Source organism: Pongo pygmaeus, chromosome 23 (genome assembly GCF_028885625.2).
Source record: "Pongo pygmaeus isolate AG05252 chromosome 23, NHGRI_mPonPyg2-v2.0_pri, whole genome shotgun sequence".
In the NCBI taxonomy this organism is placed as follows: Eukaryota; Metazoa; Chordata; class Mammalia; order Primates; family Hominidae; genus Pongo; species Pongo pygmaeus.
The window spans coordinates 39,547,346-39,569,884 of record NC_085931.1 but is presented as its reverse complement, the minus strand read 5'-3'; the positions used below and the strand labels follow the sequence as shown (position 1 = coordinate 39,569,884).

Genomic DNA, 22,539 nt, shown 5'->3' with positions numbered 1-22,539 from the left:
GTCCGGGTTCGATCCCAGCCGCGAGCCGTCAGGCGGCGGGACCTGGTCCGCCGCCTGCCTGCCTCAGTTTCCGCGAGTGTGTGTGGGTGTGTGAGGCTTGCGCACACCGCGGGGGGAGGGGGTCGGTATTCAGTCGGCGCCTAATGCGCGCGGCGCCTCCCCCTTACGCTCAGCCCCCGTGGGGCGGAACCTGGGGACTGGAGTCCACCGGAGCGGTAGGCGGCACCCGCGGGGAGACAGGTGTCGGCGCAGCCGGGGAGGCTCAGGTGCTACCTTTCCCGGGTGGGGTTTGTGAGGAGTGAGCTCTTCGTACCCGGAGGCGAGCAAGTCTGTCGGTGGCTCATCACAGAGCGCTGTTTTGGAAAGCGTTCCACCCACCTCAGTTTCGTGCTGTGTTTGGGCCACTAGTCAGGGGGAAGGATGCTGAGCGACATGGACTTTAGAGGTAGGGCTCCCGCTGAACGGGATGTCTCTGGGCTCTCGAGCTTACCCCCACCCTTGCCTCCCAAACCCGTTAGAGCGTAGGAATCATTGGGAGCACCTGATAAAAATGCCACGGACTGTGGCTCACCAAAGCAGGGAAGCCGATTTTGAACTTAAACAAGCTCCGAAGTTGTGATCAGGCGAGCTTGGCAAGCACTGTTTTAGAGAGTAGGCTTCCTGCAAGCAGGAGCCGGTTTTGTGTATACCTCACCATGGCATCTTGGTACCTGGCATGGTGCCTGGCACACTGTAGATGATCAGAAAATATCTGTAGAAAGTCTAAATTATTAGGGAGAGTGCAGCATAGGAGTTCTTGAGACATTTTCAGGAGCTTCTTGAGATTAATATCTCAGATTTGTTTTACAGTATATGATTTTTCTCAGCTCCCAACTTTGTGATTGTTTTTAATGCCATGTTTTCAGTATGTTCTAGGCAAAAGCAGGGTACATGTTGCTTAGTATACACTATCCACTAGGCCGGGTGCGGTGGCTCACTCCTGTAATCTCAGCACTTTGGGAGGCAGATTGCTTGAGCCCAGGGGCTTGAGGCTGTAGTGAGCCAAGGAGTTAAGAGACCAGTGTGGGAAACATAGCAAGACTTGTCTCCACAAAAATTAGCTGGGTGTGGTAGCGTGCACTTGCAGTCTCAGCTACTCTGGAGGCTGAGGTGGGAGGATCGCTTGAGCTCAGGAAGTACAAGTTGCAGTGAGCCAAGGTTGTGCCTCTGCATTCCAGCCTGGATAACACAGCGAAACCTAGTCTCTTAAATAAGTAAATAAATACATAAATGATTATGTATACTCCAGCTAGGTTAAAATTAGTTCTGAATCAAAATTCTAAATTAAAATATGCATGTTTCTTTTTCTTCATCATTTGGGAACACTAGGCTTTTAGGATTTCATTCCATTGGGGCAGGTAAATATCTACATTTTTGACAAAGCAAATATGAATTACTGTTAATTCAAGAAAGGTGGGAATTTGCTTAAACCTGAGTATTTGTAGTCTGTGATTTTTTAAAATTTAAAATTTAAATTTTCTTTTTTTTTGAGACGGAGTCTCACTTTGTCTTCCAGGCTGGAGTGCAGTAGCACAATCTCAGGTCACTGCAACCTCCACCTCCCGAATTCAAGCGATTCCCCTGCCTCAGCCTCTGGTGTAGCTGGCATTACAAGTGTGTGCCACCATGCCCAGCTAATTTATGTATTTTTAGTAGAGAGGAGGTTTCACTGTGTTGCCCAGGCTGGTCCCAAACTCCTTGACCTCAAGTGATCTGCCCACCTTGGCCTCCCAAAGTGCTGGGATTACAGGCGTGAGCTGCGGCACCTGGCCTTATTTTTATTTTTTGAGACAGTCTCAGTCTGTCGCCCAGGTTGGAGTGCTGTGGCATGATCTCCCCTCACTGCAACCTCCACCTTCCAGATTGCAGTGATTCTAATGCCTCAGCCTCTTGAGTAGCTGGGATTACTAGACCCGGCTAATTTTTGTTGTATTATTTTAGTAGAGACTGGGTTTCCCTATGTTGGCCAGGCTGTTCTGGAACTCCTGGCCTCTAGTGATCCACCTGCCTCGTCCTCCCAAAGTGCTGGAATTACAGGCGTGAGCCACTGCCCCCAGCCAATCTTTGTGATATTTTGAAATTGAGGTTTATATTTTGTTCAGAGTCAAAGCTAAAATAGAATTGTTTGAAAATTAATATTTCAGGAACTATTTTTTAATTAAGTTGAATTTTATTTTATTGGTTTCATTTCAGTAGGGTTTTAACTTAAAAAATATATATATATGTGTATATATATATATTTTTTTTTTCCTGAGATGGAGTCTTGCTCTGTCACCCAGGCTGGAGTACAGTGGCATGATCTTGGCTTCACTGCAGCCTCCACCCTCCTGGCTCAAGCAGTTCTCCTGCCTTAGCCTTCCAAGTAGCTGGGAATACAGGTGCCCACCACCACACCCGGCTAATTTTTGTATTTTTAGTAGAGACGGGATTTCACCATGTTGTCCAGGCTGGTTTTGAACTCCTGATATCAAATGATCCGCCCTCCTCGAGCTCCCAAGTGCTGGGATTATAGGCGTGAGCCACCGCGCCTGGTCTAAAAAATATTTTTAAAGACGGGATCTAGCTATGTTGCCTCAGCTAGTCTTGAACTCCCAGTCTTGACCTCAAGTGATCCTTCTGCCTCAGCCTTCTGAGTAGCTGGAAGCACAACTGTGAGCCACCACACCTGGCTTTTTTTTTTTTATTTCTAATAAAAAAATAGAGTTTCTTGTTTCACTGGACAAAATATGCATATATAGGAAGGAAAGACTTTTGGACTTGAGATTGCGCTGAAGAAGAAAAATGGAAAAATTAGGCATTTTAGTCTCTCAGTGTGTTATTTTTGTAGCTTATACAGATAAGTCTTTTTAAAGTGTCTTTAAAAAGCTTTATTGAGATAAAGATAAATGAGATAAATTCACCTATCATGAAATCAACCCCTTGAGTGCAGAATTTTGTGGTTTATAATATGTTCACAGAGTCGCACAAACAAGACAGGTATCTGGATACTTTCAGACCATTTTCATCAGTCCACAAGAAATCCCATACCCATTAGCAGTCATCCTTATTCCCTTTTCCCCTAGTCCCTGGCAATAACTGGCCTACTTTCTGTCTCTGAGTTTAGCTCTTCTGGAGGTTTCACAGAATGAAATCTTACTACATATGGTCTTTTGTGATTGACTTATTTCACGTGGCACAGTGTTTTCAAGGTTTATCCATGCTGTAGCATATATCAGCACTTCATTCTTTTTTAATGCTGAGTAATCTTTTGAATGGATATACCATATTTTATCAGTTCCTCTGTTGATAGGCACGTGAGTTTTTTTTCCCAATTTTTGGCTATTATGAATAATGCTGCTATGAACATTTGTGTACAAATTTTAGTGTGGATGTACATTTTCATTTCCCTTGGGTATATCCCTAAGGAATAGACTATCTGGGTCATATGATAATTGTTTAAGACTACAGGCACGTGCCACCACACCTGGCAAATATTTAAAAATTTTTTATAGATAAGGGGTCTCCCTATGTTGCCCAGGCTGATCTTGAACTCCTGGCCTCAAGAGATCCTCTCACCTCAGCCTCCCAGAAAGTGTTGGGATTACAGATGTGAGCCACTGCACCTATAAAAGAGGCTCATGCCTCTTTCTACGTTTTTTTTCTGTGTGTGTGTGTGTGTGTGTGTGTGTGTGTGTGTGAGACAGGGTTTCACTCTGTCTCCCAGGCTGGAGTGCAGTGGTGGGATCACTGCTCACTGCAGCCTGGACCTCCCTGGGCTCAGTTGATCCTCCCACCTCAGCCTCCTGAGCAGGTAGGACTACAGGCATGGCTAATTTTTGTATTTTTTGTAGAGATGGGGTTTTGCCGTGTTGCCCAGGCTGGTCTGGAACTCCTGGGCTCAAGTGGTCCACCAGCCTCTGCCTCCCAAAGTGCTAGGATTACTGGTGTGAGCCACCACACCCGGTTTACTCTTTTGATAATGTCCTCTGATGCCAAAAAAGTTTTTAATTTTGAGGAAGGCTAGCTTATCTGTTTTTTCTTTGTTGCTCATGATTTTGGTTTCATGTCTAAGAAGCCATTGCCAAATCTAAGGTCATGAAGATTTAGCCCTATGATTTACCCCTATGTTTTCTTCTAAGAGTTGTATGCTTTTAGCCCTTATATTTAGATTGTTGATCCATTTTGATTTAATTTTTGTGTGTGGTGTGAGGTGTGTGTGGTATGTGGTCTAAATTTATTATTTTGTATATGGATACAAAAAGTTATCCCAGCACTATATATTGAAAAGAGTGTCCTTTCCTTTATTGATGGTCTTCACATCTTTTTTGAGAATCACTTGAACATATATAAGGATTTATTTCTGAACTCTAAGTTCTGTTCTCTTGATCTGTATTTCTTTCTGTCTTTATGCCAGTACTACACTGTTTCATTACTGTAGCTTGGTAATAGGTTTTGAAATTAAGTGTAAGTCCTTTAACTTTGTTCTTTTTCAAGACTGGCTATTTTGGGTCCCTTATATTTCCAAATGGATTTTAGGATCAGCTTATCAATTTCTGTAAAAAAGACAGCTGGGATTTTTACAATGATCATGTTTTACCAATTTTTTTTTTTTTTTTTTTTTGGAGACAGAGTCTCGCCATCATCGCCCAGGCTGGAGTGCAGTGGTGTGATCTTGGCTCACCGTAACCTCTGCCTCCTGGGTTCAAGCGATCCTCCTGCCTCAGCCTCCCGAGTAGTTGGGATTACAGATGTGCACCACTATGCCCAGCTGATTTTGTATTTTTGGTAGAGACATGGTTTCACTGTGTTGGCCAGGCTGGTCTTGAACTCCTGACCTCAAGTGATCCACCCGCCTCGACCTCCCAAAGTGCTGGAATTACAGGCATGAGCCACTGCTCCAGCCAACAGGTCTTAACTCTTATGCATCTTATGGTTCTCATATGTATAATTGCATAGTAATATCCATTCCAAAGAATTGTTAAATAAAAGAGGATGTAGGTATATATTTAGAACAATGCCTTGCCTGTTGTAGGGATTTGATATTTGTTGTTTATCTTCTTCTGCTAATTAATTCCAGTTAAAAGTGAGCCACAAAACAAAAAACAGACAAACCCAATCAAAAACCAAGAAAAACAAAAACTCCAAAACCACAGACCAAAAAAAAAAAAAAAAAAAAAAAAAAAACCGCAAAGAAAAAACCACAAACAGAAACCCCAAGCCTCTTCCTGTCCCCATCACCTTTCTACGACCCAAGAAATCCCTGTGAGTGCTTGAGGAACCACTGAAGAAGACAAGTCTCTCATACCACGTAGTTGTATTGCAAATGCATGTGAAATCAAGGTTGCTATATAGAACATTTGACAGTGAATTTTAAATATTAAAAATAATAAAAGTATAATTGAAAGCTCTTTATTTTTACTCTACGATTCTTGTTTTGTGTGCTGTTTTTTCACTACTTTTTTTCCTGAAAGCAGAAACAATGTTTTTTCATTAAATTTCATGGTTACAATCTTTCTTCCTTTAAATTATTGCTATTTTTAAAACTGTTAGAGGGAAGCCTGATGTTTGAACTTAAACTTCGTAGAACATTTATTTTGGTGTCTCTTCAGCAGCTGGATGCATTGTTATTTTCTAAGAAGAGAAACTAGAGACATAGTATGATACAAATATGATGCTTGGAACATCTCATGTTTCTTGTATATTCACACTGTATTATCTATAGTTTTCCAAAAACAAACACTAATCAGTTTTCTATAGGCATGTTTTAGCAAAATATGAGTATCAATGCTAATTTGATATTCATTTTATGATGATTGACATTAGAGGACAGTAATCTTAGTAATTTTCATCTTTACCAAAGTGATACTCTTTATGCAATTCTGTGAGTGCAAAGAATGTTGATATCAAATTTGTCCTAACATTTTCTGAACTACGTCCATAGTATGTTGAAACAATATCATGGTGATTTTTGACTTCCACTATGGCATGGAAATGCCAAGTATGTACCAGGTAAGGGGGGAAACTACATGCAATAATAATGCATTCTCTTATTTAACATTCACAGTTAACTTTTTTTTTTTGAGACTGAGTCTCTGTCGCCCAGGCTGGAGTGCAGTGGCGCGATCTCGGCTCACTGCAAGCTCCGCCTCCTGGGTTCACGCCATTCTTCTGCCTCAGTTTCCCGAGTAGCTGGGACTACAGGTGCCTGCCACCAAGTCTAGCTAATTTTTGTATTTTTAGTAGAGATGGGGTTTCACCATGTTGGCCAGGATGGTCTCGATCTCCTGACCTCGTGATCCGCCCGCCTCAGCCTCCCAAAGTGCTGGGATTACAGGCGTGAGCCACCGTGCCCGGGCCAACTTCTTTTTTTAACTCCTGCAAAACCACAACACAAAGTCAGGTTTGTTGTGCTTAGACTATTTGCTATTTCTTAGCAATCCTACTCTTTATCCACAAAATAAAACCACATCCTCATTACAATCAATTATTTATCAAGTGGGATCTCAAAAAATCACATTCCAGATTACTATATGTTAGTTTTACGCTATTAATCTTGTAAAATAAGGTATGTTCTTCACATCCTTGCCTAGGGGCAGTATAGCTATGATGTAAAAGGGTTTTTTCTGTAGTGGTCACAATGAGGCCAATTACAGCCATACTACAACACCTACTTGCCCTCTTTTTCTGTTCTACTCTCCAGTTACTATTATTACCTCTTCAGTTCTCCAAATACTACTTTTGGTGTCTGGCAAAATAATTCCTGGTAGTTAAAGAGTAGAAGGACATTATTGTTGCTTTCTCTTTCTCAACAGCAAGAAAATATTATTGATTTTTAGTAATAAATATTTTAGGCTGGGCGTGGTGGTGATGCCTGTAATCCCAGCACTTTAGGAGGCCGAGGCGGGTGGATCATGAGGTTAGGAGATTGAGACCAGTCTGACCAACAGGGTGAAAGCCCGTCTCTAATAAAAATACAAAAAATTGGCTGGGCGCGGTGGCTCATGCCTGTAATCCCAGCACTTTGGGAGGCCGAGGTGGGTGGATCACGAGGTCAGGAGTTCAAGACCAGCCTGGCCAATATGATGAAACCCTGTCTCTACTAAAAATACAAAAATTAGCTGGGCATGGTGGCGGGCGCCTGTAATCCCAGCTACTCCAGAGGCTGAGGCAGAGAACTGCTTGAACGCGGGAGGCGGAGCTTGCAGTGAGCCGAGATGGCCCCACTGCAATCCACTCCAGCCTGGGCGAGAGAGTAAGACTCCGTCTCAAAACAAAACAACCCAAAAAATTAGCCTATAGTCCCATCTACTTGGGAGGCTGAGGAAGGAGAATCACTTGAACTCAGGAGACGGATGTTGCAGTGAGCTGAGATCACACCACTGCACTCCAGCCTGGGTGACAGAGTGAGACTCTGTCTCAAAAAAAAAAAAAAAAAAAAGAGTATTTTAGTTTTAGTTGTAAAGGGTTTATTTCTATTTTAATTTTCTGATAAAAGCCTTATTTTGTCCAGGTGCAGTGGCTCATACCTGTAATCCCAGCACTTTGGGAGGCTGAGGTGGGCAGATGACTTGGGGTCAGGGGTTCGAGACCAGCTTGGGCATCCTGGTGAAACCCTGTCTCTACTAAAAATACAAAAATTAGCTAGGCATGGTGGCAGGTGCCTGTAATCCCAGTTACTTGGGTGGCTGAGGCAGGAGAATCACGTGAACCTGGGAGGTGGAGGTTGCAATGAGCTGAGATTGGGCCACTGCATTCCAGCCTGGGCGACAAAGCAAGACTCTGTCTCAAAAAAAAAAGTGAGAACAAAACCCACATAATGGAAGAAAAAAATTTTTTTTTTTTTGATATGGAGTCTTGTTCTGTCACCCAGGCTGGAGTGCAGTGGCACGATCTTGGCTCATTGCAAGCTCCGCCTACTGGATTCACGCCATTCTCCTGCCTCAGTGTCCTGAGTAGCTGGGACTACAGGTGCCCACTACCATGCCTGGTTAATTTTTTGTATTTTTAGTAGAGGTGGGGATTCACTGTGTTAGACACGATGGTCTCAATCTCCTGACCTCGTGATCCACCTGCCTCGGCCTCCCAAATTGCTGGGATTACAGGCATAAGCTGCCGCGCCTGGCCAAGGAAGAAAATATTTGCAAATATATATTTGTTAAAGGACTTATTATTCAGAATATATGAATAACTTACTATGCAATGATAAAAGGACAACCCAATTTAAAAATAAACAGGCTGGTTGAGGTGGTGTATATATATATATATATACCTGTATATATATATATGTATATATATATATACACCTGTATATATATATATGTGTATATATATACACCTGTATATATATGTGTGTATATATATACACCTGTATATATATGTGTGTGTATATATATACACCTGTATATATATGTGTGTGTATATATATACACCTGTATATATATGTGTGTGTATATATATACACCTGTGTATATATATGTGTGTGTATATATATACACCTGTGTATATATATGTGTGTGTATATATATACACCTGTGTATATATATGTGTGTGTATATATATACACCTGTGTATATATATGTGTGTGTGTATATATATACACCTGTGTATATATATGTGTGTGTGTATATATATACACCTGTGTATATATATGTGTGTGTGTATATATATACACCTGTGTATATATGTGTGTGTGTGTATATATATACACCTGTGTATATATGTGTGTGTGTGTATATATATACACCTGTGTATATATGTGTGTGTGTGTATATATATACACCTGTGTATATGTGTGTGTGTGTGTATATATATACACCTGTGTATATGTGTGTGTGTGTGTATGTGTACCTGTGTATGTGTGTGTGTGTGTATGTGTACCTGTGTATGTGTGTGTGTGTATGTGTACCTGTGTATATATGTGTGTGTGTATGTGTACCTGTGTATATGTGTGTGTGTGTGTATGTGTACCTGTGTATATGTGTGTGTGTGTGTACCTGTGTATATGTGTGTGTGTGTGTGTACCTGTGTATATGTGTGTGTGTGTGTACCTGTGTATATGTGTGTGTGTATATATGTACCTGTGTATATGTGTGTGTGTATATATGTACCTGTGTATATGTGTGTGTGTATATATGTACCTGTGTATATGTGTGTGTGTATATATGTACCTGTGTATATGTGTGTGTGTATATATGTACCTGTGTATATGTGTGTGTGTATATATGTACCTGTGTATATGTGTGTGTGTATATATGTACCTGTGTATATGTGTGTGTGTATATATGTACCTGTGTATATGTGTGTGTGTATATATGTACCTGTGTATATGTGTGTGTGTATATATGTACCTGTGTATATGTGTGTGTATATATGTACCTGTGTATATGTGTGTGTGTATATATGTACCTGTGTATATGTGTGTGTATATATATATCCTAAAGACATCAAAACAATTGTTCACACAAAAACTTGGACATGAATATTCATTGCTATATTATTTATAAAAGCCAAAAAGTGAAAACAGCCACAAGTGCAACTAACTGTTGACTGGATAAACAAAATGTATTTTTTCCAGTGGAGTATTATTCTGCCATAAAAGGAAAAAGTACTGATGCATGATACAACATGGATGAACCTTGAAAACATTCTAAGTGGAAGAAACCAGTCACAAGAGATCACATATTGTAATGATTCTATTTATGTGAAATAGTTAAGCGTAGACAAATGCATAGAGAGGGAAAGAAGATAAGTGTTTGTCACGAACGTTGGGTAGGGAGGAAGAGGGAATGACTGCTGATGGGTATGGGGTGATGAGACTATTCTAAAATTAGATTGTGGTAATGGTGGCAAAACTCTGAATAAATCACCAAAAGACACTGAACTGGATTCTTTAAATGGGTAAGTTTTACGATATGTGAAATGTATTTCATTAGAGGTGTAGAAAAATGTCAGAAAATGAAAGTCTAACCCTTAAAAAACATCATTAAAGATATTAAAGTCTTTATTTGCCTCCCCCCTCTCATTTTTATTTTCAGTAATACAGGGTAAAATGAGTAGGATTACTTGATCTGGCCATCTATGGCCATTTTATGGAATGACAAACTAAGTTCAATACTGATAGAGTTGTATTCTGTGTATATATATAATAGAGTATATACTGTGTGTATAAAAAATTCAAGCATATGGAAAAACGTATTTAATTCAGTAATAAACCTTTATATTTTCTCATCAGTTTAATAATTATTAACATTTTTGCCAGTAATTGGGTATATTTTGGGAAATAGTAGAATAAAGATTTGTAGACTCTCTTACATCTCCTAAAAGAAAATTCACTAAGCATGTATGTGGAAAACATCTTAAAATAAAGATAGATAAGAACGTTTTTGTGAATTAAAAAAAGTAATGTGAACATGTTAAGGTATCTGAACTTACATTTAAATTGGATTATAAGTAACTTAACATTTTTAATGCAAGCATATTAACCTTCTTGTGCTTATGAGATTATTTTGCCAAATTGTAGGACAGAGGAAACTGTTGACTCCACAAAGATCTTCCCTTTGACCAGTTCTCTACTAGGAGCTTAGTTTCCTGATTTTTAGTACAATTTGATATTGAGGAACATATATTTAATAAAGCCAGGTACTTAGGTATAATAATTGGGTAAATTGTACCTTTTATTTTGGCCCTAACTGGTCACACTTCTGGGAATATTCTTCCCCTATCAGGAATTTCCATGTTACCAATATAATTTTGGGATTCAGTCACCTTTATTAGACATGTGGCCCCATGTGAAGTTTCTTTGTATTTCTTTTTTTTTTTTTTTTTTTTTTGAGACGGAGTTTCGCTCTGTCTCCCAGGCTGGAGTGCAGCGGCACTATCTCGGCTCACTGCAATCTCTGCTTCCTGGGTTCACGCCATTCTCCTATCTCAGCCTTCTGAGTAGCTGGGACTACAGGCGCTCGCCACCATGCCTGGCTAATTTTTTGTATTTTTAGTAGAGATGGGGTTTCACTGTGTTAGCCAGGATGGTCTCGATCTCCTGACCTCGAGCAGCCTGCCTCAGCCTCCCAAAGTACTGGGATTACAGGTGTGAGCCACCGCACCCGGTGGAAGTTTCTTATCACTAGAAAAAGTGTATTGCATTTCCTGATACTGTACAGTTGCTTCTGTTCTATGTGTAATATTTTTGTTTTGAGTTGTCTCCATGTCATTTTTGGCTTGTGTAGCAACAGGATTTTCGAATATTGCTCCACTGTCACATAATGCTTTTGTTGAATCCATTGCTTCCTAATATTCACAAAGATTTATGAAAACCATTTATAATAATTGTTCAAGAAATTGGCCACAAATTCCAAATATATTTTATGAAAAATAAAATTTTCATTAGACTTATTTGGAAGAACCATATAAATTATAGAGTATTTGTGTGGAAGCACTCTTCCTTCTGTAAGTATAGGTGTTTGAGATTATTATAGCTAGACTAGCATTTATATTGTGCATACTCTGTGTCGGTACTGTTTAAATACTTTACATATATTAACTAATTTAATTCTCACAACTTTATGAAGTAGGCACTATTATCCCCATCTTACATGTGAGACAAGTGCAGTACAGAGAGGTTAAGTAACTTTATCAATACTATCCAGCTAGGAAACTGAGTTGCCCTGGATTCTAATTTAGCAGCCTGGCTCTGGAATCTGTTCTTAACCATTTGCATTAGACTGTCTTTGGTTTGTATGATCACTAAGCAAATAGTGATCAATTATAACTACCTTTTGCTACTAAATGCTAGACTTGTTGCCAGAAAATAACATAATTTCCCTGTGGATATTGTTAAAACCTAGTTTTTATTGTGAGGTTTAAAGTTATGTTGGCACACCATTCTGGAATTTGTCTCTATAATACTGATCAAGCAGTATTTGACATTAAGTTTATTATCAAATTTTATTATTTACACCATTCTGGAATTTGTCTCTATAATACTGAACAAGCAGTATTTGACATTAAGTTTATTATCAAATTTTATTATCTATTAATTTAATGAAAAGATGAAGTTAATTACAATGTGAGCAGTGTAATTTCTTTATGTATTGAAAGTTACAAAACTGAGCCAGGCATGGTTGTTCTTTTCTGTATTTCAGCTGTTTGGGAGGCTGAAGTAGGAGGATTGCTTGAGGTCAGGAGTTCAAGACCAGCCTGGGTGACATAGTGTGAGACCCAGTCTCTAAAATATATTTTTTAGGCCAGGTGCGGTGGCTCATGCCTGTAATCCCAGAACTTTGGGAGGCCGAGGCATGTGGATCACCTGAGGTCAGGAGTTCGAGACCAGCTTTGCCAACATGGTGAGACCCTATCTCTTCTAAAAATACAAAAATTAGCTGGGTGTGGTGATGCGCTTGTAATCCCAGCTACTTGGGAAGCTGAGGTAGGATAATCGCTTGAACCGGGGAGGCAGAGGGTGCAGTGAGCTGAGATCGTGGCACTGCACTCCAGCCTGGGTGACAGAAACTCTGTCTCAAAAAAACAAAACAAAACTATCTGTCGATCAGTCAAATTAGCTGGGTATGGTGGCATGTACCTGTAATCCCAGCTACTCAGGAGGCTGAGGCAGGAAGACCCCTTGAACCCAGTAGTTCCAAGCTACAGTGAGCTATGTTGGCACCACTGCACTGTAGCCTGGGCCACAGAATGAAACCCAATCTCTAAAAATAAATGAATAAATGAATGTTATAAAGCTGTTATTAAACTAATACTTAATGCAGTACCTGATGTAAATGTTTCTTGGATGATGGAAATTAGATAATGAAGAAGGGATTATATGAAATGAGGCTACATAGCAACAATAGTTTGTTTTTTTTTTTTGAGATGGAGTTTCGCACTTGTTGCCCAGGCTGGAGCACAATGGCACGATCTCGACTCGCCGCAACCTCCACCTCCTGGGTTCAAGGGATTCTCCTGCCTTAGCTTCCTAAGTAGCTGGGATTACAGGCATGTGCCACTACACCCGGCTAACTTTGTATTTTTAGTAGAGACGGGGTTTCTCCATGTTGGTCAGGCTGGTCTCAAACTCCCGACCTCAGGTGATCCGCTCACCTCGGCCTCCCAAAGTGCTGGGATTACAGGTGTAAGCCACTGGGCTGGCCTTAAAAGCAATAGTTTTTAAGATAGCAAAAGAATGATTCTAATTTCCTATGCAACTTTGAAATAAAGGGAATTATATATTTAAAATTTTTTTTTCCCTTTCTCAGATCATGAGGTCAGGAGTTCGAGACCAGTCTGGCCAATATGGTGAAACCCATCTCTACTAAAAATACAAAAACTGGCCAGCCGCGGTGGCTCATGCCTGTAATCCCAGCACTTTGGGAAGCCAACGTGGGTGGATCACCTGAGGTCAGGAGTTTGAGACCAGTCTGGCCAACGTGGTGAAACCCCGTCTCTACTGAAAACACAAAAATTAGCCGGGTGTGGTGGCACATGCCTGTAGTATCAGCTGCTCGAGAGGTTGAGGCAGAAGAATCTCTTGAAACCGGGAGGTGGAGGTTGCAGTGAGCCAAATAGCGCCACTGTACTCCAGTCTTGAGTGACAGAGCGAGACTCCATCTCAAAAAACCAAACCAAATCAAAACAAAACAAAAACAAAAAATTAGCCGGGTGTGGTGGTGTGTGCCTGCCGTTCCAGCTACTTGGGAGGCTGAGGCAGAAGAATCACTTGAACCTGGGAGGTGGAGGTTGCAGTGAGCTGAGATCATGCCACCGCATTCCAGCCTGGGCAACAGAGCAAGACTCCGTCTCAAAAAAAAAAAAATTTCCTTTTCTTACTGTGCTGATGAAAGAAATGATAAAGAAAATCACTACTTGTATATTCCTTGGTTATCGATGAGGAAGAATCAATTTTTATAGTACAAATAAAAGTTAAAGAGAAAATGTGTTAGTACTATAAGTTGTGTTTTGATTCAAAATTTTAGTTTTAGACCAGGTTTGTGAAATAAATATATAATTTCCTGAAAATATTTTTTTGCTGTTAAAAAAATGCATTTCAGGCTGTGTGTGGTGGCTCACACATGTAATCCTAGCACTTTGGGAGGCCAAGATGAGAGGATCGCCTGAGCCCAGGAGTTCAAGGTCAGCCTGGGCAACATGATGAAACCCCATCTCCAAAATACAAAAATTAGTTGGGCGTGGTGGTGTGTGCCTGTAGTCCCAGCTACTTGGGAGGCTGAGGTGGGAGGATCAGTTCAGCCCAGGAGGTTGAGGTTGCAGTGAGCCATGATCATGCCACTGCACTCCAGCCTGGGTGACAGAGAGAGACCTTGTCTCAAGAAAAAAAAAATGCATTTCAGATTTTATTTTTAAATTAAAATTAAAAAAAAAATTTAGAGACAGCATCTGGCCCTGTCACCCAGGCTGGAGTTCGTTGGTGCTATTATAGCTCACCCCAGCCTCAGACTCCTAGGCTCAAGTGATTCTCTTGCCTCAGCCTTCTAAGTAGTGGGGATTGCAGGCATGAGCCTCCACACCAGGCATATTCTTTACTTGAGCAGGAATTTCTGGTGCAGCTAGAAATGTAGTTATTAATAAATAGTAATTTTGACCTGTAATCCCGGCACTTTGGGAGGCTGACGCAGGTGGATCACTTGAGTTCAGGAGTTTGAGACCAGCCTGGCCAACTGGTAAAACCTCGTCTCCACTAAAAACACAAAAATTAGCTGGACATGGTGGCATGAACCTGTAGTCCCAGCTACTTGGGAGGCAGAGGCATGAGAATCACTTGAACCTTGGAGGCGAAGGTTGCAGTGAGCCAAGATCGTGCCACTGCACTTCAGCCTGGGCGACACAGCAAGACTCTGTCTCAAAAAAAAAAAAAAATTTATTTGAACCCGTTTCTTACCCTTGTAAGAGATGAAACAGTTGAATGTTTAGAGACATTTTTATACTGTGATGGAGTTATTTTTTGTTTGTTCTTATTTTTAGCAACAAACATTTATTTCTCACAGTTCTGGAGGCTAGGAAGTTCAACGTCAAGGTGCCAGTCATTTTGGTTTTGGTGAGGGCCCACTGTCTGCTTTGCAGACAGACACCTTCCTGCTGTTTTCTTACATGATAGGGAGATCATCTCTTTTTTTTCCTCAATTGTTTTTTTCTGTTTTTGAGACAGAATCTCACTCTGTCACCCAGGCTAGAGTGCAGTGGCATGATCTTGGCTCACTGCGACCTCCACCTCCCAGGCTCAAGCAATTCTCCTGCCTCAGTCTCCTGAGTAGCTGAGATTACAGATGTGCGTCACCATGTCCGGCTAATTTTTGTATTTTTAGCAGAGACGGGGTTTTACCATGTTGGCCAGGCTGATCTGGAACTCCTGACCTCAGGTGATCCACCCGCCTTGGCCTCCCAAAGTGCTGGGATTACAGGCATTAGCTACTGCGCCCGGCACTCAATTTTTAAATTGTAAAATGTATGTCAAATTACCATCTTAATCATTTTTATGTGTACAGTTAAGTGGAATTAAATACATTCATGATGTTGTGCAACTATCACCATTATCCATCTCTATAACTCTTTTCATCTTGTAAAAGTGAAACTCTCTCCGCTAAACAACAAAATCCCTATCCCCTCTCTCCAACCTCTGGCAGCCACCATTCTATTTTCCATCTCGATGATTTTGACTACGCTGCCATGTTTCAAATCATGTCTGTTTGTGAACCCAAAGCAATTTAGAGAAAAATTTTTAATGAAGATTTTTTTACTCCTTGCAAGATGGGTTGTAAACATGTTAGCAGCTATAATGAAATATGATTACTCTTCTGCTTTAGAGTACGTATTTCTAGTTGAGGTTGGAAGAGTTAGAATTATTTCATATATTTACTGGTCAGAACTTTTTCAAATTTGCTTGGTTTCCCACAATTGTCATTACATTTTGATTAATTTTAGAGGGAGTTGTGAAAAAGAACTCATTTGGCTCAAAAAATTTTTTGAAAATTTTTCTTGTGTAATTTATTACTTTTTGTGCATAGTAACTTCAGATGCATCAGTATTTTAACATTGGCCTTTTGTAATTCTGAATCCTTAATCATGACACTAGAAAAGCGTATTATTATGTTTAACAATATTGTAAGAAAGTAAAAAATTCTTTACTAAATTTCCATTTATACAAAGTTTTAATGTAAGGCAAATATCTAATATTAAGGAACATGGACCATTTTTAATTTTGTATTTTCAAACCCAGCATATTTTTGAGCTTCAATCAATATAAATAATTTTTTTTTTTTTTTTTGAGACGGAGTGTTGCTCTGTTGTCTGCCCAGGTTCGAGTGCAGTGGTGTGATTTCAGCTCACTGCAACCTCTGCCTCCCAGGTTCAAGCGATTCTCATGTCTCAGCCTCCCAAGTAGCTGGGACAATAGGTGTGCGCCATCTCGCCTAGTTTTTGTATTTTTAGTAGAGATGGGGTTTCACCATTTTGGCCAGGTTTGTCTTGAACTCCTGACCTCAAGTGATTCGCCCACCTTGGCCTCCCAAAGCATTGGGATTATAGGTGTGAGCCACCGCACCCAGCCCAGAAATAATAATTTAGAAAATAAATTGTACACATCTATGAATTGATTTACTTCTGATTTGTGAGTGGGACAGTAGTGAAGGTAGTAGTTTTATTTTGCAGTGTGGAAGATTATTTTGTTGCCTTTATTCTGCCCACTTTATTCTGTGTTGCTTAGGGTACCAGAAATGTGTTGTCAGGTTGGATGTTCTCAGTAGAGAGTAAAAATACCTCCATCTGTGAGAGTTTGCTTTTCTGTGAAGCTATAAATCCAGATATGAAATTTAAAAACGATGTAAACAAGTTGTGTTCAACAAGAGTTACATTTCAAAGGCTACTTTAGATTTAGAGAAGGTTGTGTATTGTGGCATTGAGGCGTATGTAGTGGTCAAATCATGGACTCTGGAGTCTGACTCCCTAGGTTTAATCTAAGCCGCTCCACAACTGTGTGACTTTGGGCAAAAGTCACACAGTTTAACCTTTAACTTTTCTGCATCTTATTGTCCCATGTATAAAGTAAAAATACTAGGTTGTCTACTTCGCAGGTTTGTTGTGAGCATTAAATGAATTCAATACCCATATACTATTTTTTCTTTTTTTGTGTGTGTAGCATAATAAAGTATCAGGCAATACGTAAGCACTATTTAAACAGTTCTAGGCATGAAATAAGGTTAAATAAACGTTAGATACTGGTTTTTTTTTGTATTTCCTTTTTTTTTTAAATTATACTTTAAGTTACAGGGTACATGTTCACAACGTGCAGGTTTGTCACATAAATATACATGTGCCATGTTGGTGTGCTGCACCCATTAACTCGTCATTTACATTAGGTATATCTCCTAATGCTATCCTTCCCCCCTCCCACCGGCCTGGCCTGTCGTGGTGTGCTGCACCCATTAACTCGTCATTTACATTAGGTATGTCTCCTAATGCTATCCTTCTCCCCTCCCCCCACCCCACGACAGGCCGGTGGGAATTGAACAATGAGATATTGTTTTTGTTATTATTACACTTCAGAGTAGCACGAGATGATTAAGTGTTGGATACAGATTGGCGTCACTGATTTTCATCCCTTGCACAAAATTGTAGATTATTAAACAGGTAGTTTGTGTGTCCTTGGAACAGAAGGTATTTTGCCAGTTAAATTATTGCTCCATATCCATCCATCTTGTTTATTCTTAGCTGCAAAGATATCTTATGTATTCTGCTTTGTGATCCTGGGGCTGAGATTCTGCAAGCAACATTTCTGCTTTGCCAGCTGCTCCCTGTTGCGAGTGGTGGGTGGTAAAGATCTAGAAGAAGCAGAGGGATTTGCTCGTATCCTCGTCATGGCCTTCCTCTCTGCTGTTCCTGTGAGTGCTGCCTTAATGACATTTCTTTATCTCTGCAGCAGCAGTACCTTCCTGTAGCAGTTACTGGATCCAGTTAGCAGTTTTCCCAACATTTGAGGACCAGTTTTATCAAGCTTCCTTTAGAGACCACTAGAGTCCCAGGCTCCTTGGGCCTCTCCTGGGAAATTAGAAAAACCAGCACAGCTGAGTAGTGCCCTCTCAGAAGTCTAAGTTCCCTGGGCCCCTCCTCTGAGCGTTTGTTAACTCAGCCTTAGGGGTGGTAGCTGCTTCCTGCAGTTGCTATCTGTGTTATCTTTGAGTCCTTTCAGCTTTTTACTTAAAAATTTCAAACTCAGTTAACAAATTCTTGTATTACATTTTATCTGTTCAAATAACTGATGTAGTTTCTGTCTTCTAACTGAATCCTGACGAGATAGAGGTAATAAGGAGTAGGTGTCAACCTGGGTTCACTTAAGAACTTGTCATTACCTATTTTGAGGGTGGGGGAATTTTTTTTTTTTTGAGACGGAGTCTCACTCTGTCGTCCAGGCTGGAGTGCAGTGGCACAATCTCGGCTCACTGCAAGCTCCGCCTTCCGGGTTCACGCCATTCTCCTGCCTCAGCCTCCTGAGTAGCGGGGACTACAGGCACCCACAACGGTGCCTGGCTAATTTTTTGTATCTTTAGTAGAGACGGGGTTTCACCGTGGTCGCGATCTCCTGACCTTGTGATCCACCCGCCTCGGCCTCCCAAAGTGCTGGGATTACAGGCGTGAGCCACCACGCCCGGTCTAGGGTCGGGGGAGTTCTAAGATGAAATAGTGTATCTTGTTTTTTTGAAATAATTTGATAAAGTAACATCTTAGGGATAATGTGAATTTTATAGACAATGATAATAAAGTTATTGAACTAGACTACCGTAAAGTTCATAGAAATTTGCAGGAAGTCTGTACCAAGACACAGGACTATTTTTAAAAAATCTTGTCTTATTTAATAGTACAGTTTCCTATATGAAGGCATAAAAGGCAAGTTTATTGGATTTGTAGTTTTCACAAATATGAAATGGATAGATAATACATGGAAAGATTTAGGATTCTAAGATATATTGATATACTAGAATGATATGAAATCACCAAGATAGTCTGTAATCTATAGGGTAGGGACCATGTTTATTTTCTTTTATTATGTTCAATGTTCAGTAAATGCCTGGCACAGAGCACATGTGCTCAATAGTTGAAGACATTGATAAATCAAGGCAACATTCATCAGTTATAAGTGATGTTCTGCATTTACGTTCAAATACATATGAATAAACATCAGTAATTTATAGGAAAAGATACTGAGGTTATCTGTAAGTATAATATGAACTAACCATATTTAATCTCTAAAAAGCTAAAGAATATAGTCCTAGTATTCATTAATGAATATAGAGTGTTATGGTCTAAAAAGCTGTTCTGCTCTATTTTGAATTTGAGTCCAGTTTTAGGAATCATATTTTTAGAGGAACATATTAAGTAGAGAGCATCCTAAAAAGGACTAGGTCATATGATGAACATTTGAGGGAAGTTAGGGCATTTAGCTTAGAAAGGAAACATTAAGGAAACATTTCCCACTTCCTACCTAAGGAGTTGCTGGTCCACTGAAGATGGTTGAAGTGACAAATTTGTGATAACATCCTAAAGGATGTAAGATAACACTTCACAGTGAGGGAAGGGAAAGAAAGAGTGGGCATTTAATAATTTATTTTAAGGCCGGGCATTGTGGCTCACGCCTGTAATCCCAGCACTTTGGGAGGCCGAGGCGGGTGGATCACCCGAGATCAGGAGTTCGAGACCACCCTGGCCAACATGGTGAAACCCCGTCTCTACTAAAAATACAAAAATTAGCCGGGCACGGTGGCGGGCACCGGTAATCCCAGATACTTGGGAGGCTGAGGCAGGAGAATCGCTTGAACCCAGGAGGCAGAGGTTGCAGTGAGCTGAGATTGCGTCACTGCACTCCAGCCTGGTGACAGAGTGAGACTCCGCCTCAAAAAAAAAATTTTGTTTTAAGCCTTGTGTCGCCTCTGAGCAGTTCCTGACCAGGCCCTTAGCAGAATCTCAGTTCTGAGAAGGCATAAGCTGGTTTGGGTGTAGATAGTCCTTAATTAAGGACTTATTAGATTGCTGCCTTTTAGCCCTAACAAGTAATTGAGGGCACTTGGGCTTTTAAATGGAGAAATGGTGGGAGAGCTACAGCTTATCAAAGACAAATGAACAGGTACTCTGATTAGCTTATCTAGCCAATCCCTTTATAATGTCCTCATCTATCCTTCTCTCTTCTCTCTCATTTTTTCTCCCAAGTGAAAAAGAAATGTTGCAAGAATGGAAGTTCAGCACACAATAGTCTAAACCATAGATGTTACAGAGGCATACAGGACATTTGAGAGTGCACAGTATCTGAAGACAGAAGACTTAAGTGTCTTCTTACGTCATTTTTGGACATGTAAGGGAGGAAAAAATTTCTTCTACTATCTTATGTTTACGGTCTGGGGCCCTGCAGATTAAACTGACACAACATTAACGGGAGAAAAGAGTTTGTGGTATGTATGAGGGAGCTGACAAAAGGAGTAGCTGGCTTATTAGATGGGTAGAGTTAAAGGCTTATATACCTAGTATGGGAAGGGAAGTGGGGAGAAACAGCTTTGATGGGAGGAATAAATAGGTTTCTTTCAGAAAAACAAATGGGTTTCTAGAAGAACAAATGAGAGATAAGAAAGTTTGTGATAATGTTATTCTGTACAGGTATGAGCGGTCTCTCCATCTTCTCCAGGGCCATATAACTCCTGGAAGACGGGATTTATGGTAGGGTTGGTTTTTTTTTTTTTTTTTTTTTTTTAAGACAAGGACTCACCCCCATCACCCAGGCTGGAGTGCAGTGGCACCATCTCAGCTCACTACAGTCTTGACTTCCCAGGCTCAGGTGATTCTCCCACCTCAGCTTTGTGAGTAGCTGGGACTACGGACTCACAACACATGCCTAGCTAATTTTTTGTATTTTTATTAGAGATGGGGTTTCACCATGTTACCCAGGCTGGTCTGGAACTCCTGAGCTCAAGTGATCCACTTGCCTTGGCCTCCCAAAGTGCTGGGATTACAGGCATGAGCCACCGTGCTCAGCATATGGTATGTTTATTTTTATTCTTCCTCCTGGGAGTAGACCTGCTCCAAAGAGGGAATTTATGGCAGGCTTATTTCCCAGAAGTCACTGCTTTTAGTCAGGGAAGCTCTGAGAAATCTTCCTCTATCTGTGGAATTTCAAATGCCTTCAGCTTAAAATAATTTTCATACTAACTTTGGGGTTCCTGGTGAGTCCACACAGGCACAAAACTCAGATCAATGGGAGTTTTAGGGAGGCAGATTTAGGTAAATGAAAGGAAAACCTTTCAGAACAGGAAATAATATAAAGTGGTATTTTCTGGTGAGGGCTTGGAGTATAGGTATTCTGTGGTGTATACTGAGTGCATATTTATACAATAGGGATCAGGTGGGCAAATGGTAAAGATGCTGTCAGTTTCCTTTTGTAATATTGAGATGCTTAACCTGGTGTCTCATCTGATTGAAGGACCATCCTGCTGGCTTACAGAACAGGTTCAGGGAGTACCTGCAGGCAAAACTAGAATTTTTTGAAGAAATATTTGTTGTTTCAGCCTGGAACAAATTATATTCTCAAAGCTTTGCAATAAAAACATAGCTAAGAAGATTTTGGTCTGAAAAATTTCTAGACAGGTGTTACCAGACATCTGTATTACCTGGTGAACAAAATCTCAAAATGTTTCCATAGACATTTAGTTCTGAGCAATATAACTTCCCTTTGAATTTGTCACATTGTATTATCATTGATGTTCCTTTACATAACTAAATACACTAAGATTATTAAGATTTTTGAAGATGTCTGGCAAAAACAGTAGAGTAGCTGCTGTCAAGCCATTATTTCTGATAGCAATTAGAATTAGATTGCAGAATTGATTAACCAGCATAAGCTTTTATTCTCTGTAGCAAGGCAACTTGAACCAGATTACTGCTTCCTACGTTTTGGGGACTCCAAACAGAGCCCATGATTCAGTTCACATGTACACCAAGCATTATCTGTAGACTGGGTAAATAAAATAACTTTTTCACATATATGCTTCTGTTTTTTAAAATATGTATAGATACAGTTTTGATGCATGGAATATAATGTATTTAAAGACAGTACTAAATTCAGGCCAGGAACAGTGGCTCATGCCTGTAATCCCAGCACTTTGGGAGGCCGATGTGGGCGGATCACCTGAGGTCAGGAGTTCGAGACCAGCCTGGCCAATGTGGTGAAACCCTGTCTCTACTAAAAATACAAAAATTAGCCAGGCGTGGTGGAGAGCGCCTGTAATCCCAGCTACTTGGGAGGCTGAGGCAGGAGAATTGTTTGAACCTGGGAGGTGCAGATTGTGGTGGGCCAAGACCGTGCCGTTGCACTCCAGCCTGGGCAACAAGAGTGAAACTCCATTTCAAAAAAAAAAAAAAAAAAAAAACCAAACAAAAACTGAATTCACAGTAGCCTTTGCTATTTCTTTGTATTTTCTCAGTTAGCTGTCTTAAAATGTATAATTAAGGGATCAGAAAAACTTTTTTATGTTTAAGAGA

The 22,539-nt window shown here is 40.4% G+C and overlaps 1 protein-coding gene across 2 annotated transcripts in view; it reads left to right on the top strand.

The window, feature by feature from the left end:
• TTC28 (tetratricopeptide repeat domain 28) overlaps positions 1-22,539 on the top strand; it is a 740,175-nt gene that overhangs the window by 386 nt on the left and 717,250 nt on the right. The gene's annotated exons all lie outside the window — the stretch shown is intronic.